The following is a 6,000-nucleotide window of genomic DNA, read 5'->3' on the forward strand; positions in this document are numbered from 1 at the left end:
GACCGGACAGCTCGTACAAGCGGGTCCGGCACTCCATACTCCCGGAGTTCCCCCCACAAGAGTCCCTGGGGGACACAGTCGAACGCCTTCTCCAAGTCCACAAAGCACATGTAGACCAGTTGGGCAAACTCCCATGACCCCTCAATATATGCCTGACTGTCAACAGGTTGTGAAATAATAAACCAGGCTTTTGAGCCAACAGGCATATCATCTTGAGACTAGTGAGCATCACAGAGCAGCAAACTGTCCTTTAATGCAGTTTAATTTTTTACATTTTTATTATCTTGCTGTTACAGGACGTTTCATTTGTCAAACAAGTAAAATAAATATTTTTTTTTATTTTAATTTTTTTTGATTATTAATGGCAATTTTTAGACTGTTAGTTCCAGGTACAATATGTGCAATAAAGTCATTAAAATGAGTTTTTAATAAACATTGAACCAGGCGGCCCTCAACGTGTTCCAGTTTTTTCATTTTGGTCCACTGTGTGTTTAAATTTGAAGCCCCTGATCTTAGTAATGATTTAAGGGCCTCAACAGAAGTCAGACAGCTGAGAAGCTGATTCCTGTAAAACATTGAAAATGTTTCCTGTAAATTGTGATTCAAAGGGCCACATGAAAACTCACTAATAAAAGACTTGCTTCTTGTCAAATGTGGACGTTTTAACGAAAGATTTTTGTGTGTGTGTTTAGTTTTAGAACCCATTTGCAAGAGCTGAGGATGTCATTCTTAAATAAAAGATATTTAAATATGGGCTCTTCTGTCATCGTCTTTAAGAATAACTTCTGCCATGAGGAAAAAAACATGCTTTGACTGAAGCCTGGTACACACACAACGATTTTTTTAATCTTGTGAGATTTTTTATCTGGTCGAGACCTCACACGTGAAGATAAAACATCGGTTTTGATCATACTGTGTGGCGTTCCTCAGAAATCGGCTCTGAAATATTGAACATGTTCAATATTCCCGATTGTTGGCTACGACACGTTTCGGAGCGGATTATCAGGACGTAACCTCTGACCAAATGATAACTGGACAGGGAAATCTTACGATGATCGGGCGTTTGCCTTCCGAGGTCGGGAAGAGGCCAAAATCGGGACAAAAACAGCCCAAAAATCGTTATGTGTACCAGGCTTTAGAGTTTTGATGCCATTTTACTTTAAAGGTACAGTACATAAAAATGACTGCCATCTAGTGGTAAAGATGGACATAATTTATTTACCAGCATGTTTAACAGTTGTGTGTCCTCATAGCCTGTGTTTGAGGTCCAAAGATGAGAAAATTCTGTCTCGCCTGCTTGCTCCACGTTATAGTGAATGTGTGCTATAAAGGGGTGGCATCCCTCAGTGGGTAGAGTGGTCGTCCTGCAGCCCAAGGGTTGCTGGTTCGAGCCCGGCCCATCCCTACGATAACCCACTGTGAGTATTTGTGCTTAAGTTTGTGGCAGAGGACAATTAAGTTTCCACTCGAAACTTCTAGACTGTTTTGCCGCTAGCTTATAGCATAGCAAGTAGCCGATGCTAGCAAGCTCGGTAAAGGACTATAGGCTGCTGTTCGCTAAATCAGCTGGACCTAGAAGCTTGTAGAAGATCGTTACCGTACTGGACAACGAGAGATTGGACCCAGATAGCGCTCTGAGCCACCCGGGAGCGCTCAGAGTACCTCTGGCAACGTTGGAACAAGGACCAGGAGTTCGTGACCGGGTATGGACCACGCACTTGAACTACCTTTGGAGCTGTGACTGTGAGTGCCGCGCTGTGTTTTTGCTGGAGACGAGGACAACACAGAAAGGAGTAAATCTTTGGAGATTAATAGTCATCTTGCACAAGGTACCTTAACTTTATTTTATTTTACTCTTTGAGTGAAATGACCACTGAGTTTTGGGCCAACCCCAGTGAATACTTGGAAGCCCTAGAGAGCGCGTTTGGCACGGCTGAATCAGGAGATGATCTCTACTTTGCCTTTCGGCTAATGCAACAACAGCCAGGAGAGAAACTGTCTGATTTCTTAAGACGGCTGGAAAGAGCTCTTACTAAAGTTATACAGACGGGAGGATTTCCAGTTGATTGCAAAGACAAAGCTCGCTTGGAACAGCTTTTGAGAGGGGCCATCGCTTCAGACCTCATGCTAATCCAGTTATGCTTACGAGAAAGAAAGGAAGCGCCCCCAACCTTTTTGCAACTCCTAAGCGAAGTCCGTACAGAGGAAGAATATGAGGCTTCAAGGAGAAAGCTTAACGCCTCTGTCCACCCAGTGCAAATGAAGCAATCAGCTGAATCCAGCCATGCAGAAATATAAAGTCTGAAAGCTGAAGTTAAAGAGCTCAAGGCCAAGTTAGCTTCCTGCATGACAAGCTCCCAAGATGTCAAAGAGAAAAGTTACAGTGCTCTACCTGTGTCCACCATACCGCCAAGTGAACACAGCGGTGACACTGAGCTTGCTGCATTAAAGAAACAAGTTAAAAGACTACAACAGAAAGTGGCGCAAAGAGATGCTGTACAGGAAACCTCAGCAAAACCAACTACTGTCACAGCAGTGGAGGCTAAGCCAAAAACTAATCCTCCCTACCGAAACAAGCAACAAACAGATGAGCAGTTCTGCTATAGATGTGGCAAGAAAGGTCATTTCATGGCAAAGTGTCGCAATCCTGAGAATCAGACCAAAGTAATCAGAAAGCTCATCCAAACAGTAAAGACAATGAAAGGTAGTCAAAGTACTGACACAAGTATGAAGCCAGATACCAACTGCAATGTCAAGCAAGGTCTGCTGACTTCCCCTGCTCCAGCTGGAATTCCTGAAGGTCTGACTGGACCACTCAGTGTAGTACCACTAAAAATTAATGGACAGTCCTGTGATGCCCTTTTCGACAGTGGATCTCAGGTCACCATAATCTTTGAATCATGGTACAAAAAGTATCTATCCTCAGTTCCTGTGCAACCAGTCACTGGTCTCGATCTGTGGGGCTTAAGTGAGTCTAATGTCAGCTACCCCTATCGTGGCTATGTTGTGGTCGATTTCGAGTATCCAGCTGAAGTTACAGGCACCAGCCACACAGTAACAGTTCTAGCCCTGATTTGCCCAAGTCCAAAAGAAGAAAAGATTCCTGTTATTGTGGGCACCAACACCAGCCACGTTCGCAACCTGGTAGAACAATGCCAAAAACAGGGTTTTGACATCACCAAAGCCCTTGGCATCAAAGCCAACAGTGAGCAGAAACCCACAATTGCAGGCTCTGTTTCCTTAACCTCAAACGATGATGAGGTTGGCAGTGTGATATGGAAAGGTCCGAGCCCTTTAATCCTGCCTCCTGGAAAAGACCTGCAAGTTTCCTGTAAAGTTGACTTCAAGCAAACAGTTGACAAAGAAATCCTAATGGTTGATTCTTCCCCATTAGCCCCCTTGCCTGGTGATGTGCTACTACAGCCTATGGTGGTTCCCGCTAATGCCGTACAAGTTAACAACTTCAGAATCTTTGTGCAAAACCAGTCTGCCAAAGAGACCATCATTCCAGTAGGGACAGTCATGGGTCATGTGTATCGCACTGAAAGTGTCATATCCATGCCACTCCAAAAGTCTGAGTCTCTCAAGTTTGAAAGCAGCCAGATCAACTTTGGTGACTCCCCTGTGCCGAAAGAGTGGAAGGATCAGCTCCGACAAAAACTGGCTGAACATTCCCAAGTCTTCTCAGTCAACAAGTGGGACGTTGGACTGGCCAAAGATGTAGAGCACACTATCCGTCTGTTGGACCCAAGTCCCTTTCGGCAAAGATCGCGACGGCTGGCTCCTGCGGACATCCAGGATGTCAGAAAGCATCTACAAGAGTTGCTGTGTACAGGCATCGTCAAAGAATCCCGTAGCCCCTATGCATCGCCAATCGTAATAGTTCGCAAGAAAAACGGAACAATAAGGATGTGCATCGACTATAGGCTACTAAACAGCCGGACAGTGCCCGACCAATACACAACCCACTGCATTGACGAAGCACTCGACTCCTTGTCTGGAAGCAAATGGTTCTCCGTACTGGACTTACGTAGTGGCTACTACCAGATTGCCATGGCAGAGGAAGACAAGGAGAAGACAGCGTTCATTTGCCCTCTTGGCTTTTTCCAATTCGAGAGAATGCCACAAGGAATAACTGGAGCGCCAGCGACTTTTCAGAGGTTAATGGAAAAGACAGTCGGAGATATGAACCTCCTTCAGGTCTTGGTCTACCTGGATGACTTAATTGTCTTTGGGAAGTCGCTGGAGGAACATGAGGAGAGGCTCCTCAAAGTTTTGGATCGTCTTGGAGAGGCTGGCCTGAAGATCTCCCTGGACAAATGCCAGTTTTGTCAGACACAGGTGAAGTACCTCGGACATATCGTGTCCGCCCACGGCGTCTCTCCCGATCCACAGAAAATCGAGGCCGTTACCACTTGGCCACAGCCTCAAGATCTGAAGGCTCTGAGGTCTTTTTTGGGTTTTAGCGGGTACTACCGGCGGTTCATCGCCAACTATGCCGCCATCGTAAGACCACTTACCGAGCTGACCAAAGGATATGCCCCAACCCAAAAGAGCCGGAAGAAATGCCTTGATCCCAACAAGATCTACCTGAAAGAGGCAGAGCCCTTTGGTGAGTGGTGGGATGACTCCTGCACACAAGCTTTCCACCAGATAATCCACTGCTTGACCCATGCACCGGTACTAGCCTTCGCAGATCCAGCAAAGCCCTACGAGCTCCATGTGGATGCTAGCTTCAAAGGACTTGGAGCAGTCCTCTATCAGCAAAAAGAGGATGGTTTGAGACCGGTTGCATTTGCTAGCAGGAGACTGAGCCAGCCTGAAAAACGGTACCCGATACATCAGCTGGAATTCCTGTCACTCAAGTGGGCAGTGGTGGACCGTTTCCACGATTATCTGTACGGAGCTCGTTTCACGGTACGTACCGATAATAATCCATTGACGTACGTGCTCTCAACAGCCAAGCTCAATGCGGTGGGGCATAGATGGCTGGCTGCTTTGTCCACGTATGACTTTGATGTCAAATACCGACCTGGAAAGCACAACATTGATGCGGATGTTCTCTCCCGACGCTTTCCAGAGGCAGACCCAGCCACTGAATGGGAGACCATATCTGAGTCAGCTGTGCAGTCAATCTGTCAAAGAATATGAGGGTCCGAACCCTCAGATAGTTCTACTCGGTGTGTTGACCAAATTGGAGCTTCCCCAGAATGTGTTCCAGATATCTATGCCTTCCCACTTTAAATGGAGCTCCAGTCATTGGAACACGTCCCAAAAGTGGATCTTGCAAATGCCCAAAAGCAGGATTCGGTAATCGGACCTGCCATTCAAGCACTCCAACTGAGCCAGTGGTCAGATATCAGTCCTGAGGTATCCTACCTAAAACAGGAAAAAGACAAGCTGACCATACAAGATGGATTACTCTATAGCATCACCAAGCGACTTGGAGGTGAAGAGGTCACCCAACTTGTCCTGCCCAAGCAATATCATGGCACTATACTGAAATCTGTCCATAACGAGTCAGGACACCTTGGCATTGAAAGGACCATTGACCTACTGCGTAAAAGGTTCTTCTGGCCAAAAATGTCACAGGATGTTGAGCTACACATCAAGAACTGCGGTGAATGTGTCACGCGCAAGTCTCCAGCCCAGAGAGCTGCCCCGCTTCACCAGATTTCCAGTAGTGGTCCTATGGATCTGGTGTGCATCGATTTCCTCTCCATGGAGACAGATTCCAAAGGCATGGGAAACGTCTTGGTGGTCACAGATAATTTTACGCGCTATGCTCAGGCATTCCCAACCAAGAACCAAACTGCACAAACGGTCGCCAAGACCCTAGTTGATAAATACTTTGTCCACTATGGCCTACCAGCCCGTATTTATTCCGATCAGGGCCGCGATTTCGAGAGTCGCCTGATCAAGGACCTACTCAACATTATGGGGATAAGGAAGTCGAGGACGACCCCTTATCATCCTCAAGGAGACCCGCAGCCGGAGAGA

This window comes from Melanotaenia boesemani, chromosome 8 (genome assembly GCF_017639745.1).
Source record: "Melanotaenia boesemani isolate fMelBoe1 chromosome 8, fMelBoe1.pri, whole genome shotgun sequence".
NCBI lineage: Eukaryota > Metazoa > Chordata > Actinopteri > Atheriniformes > Melanotaeniidae > Melanotaenia > Melanotaenia boesemani.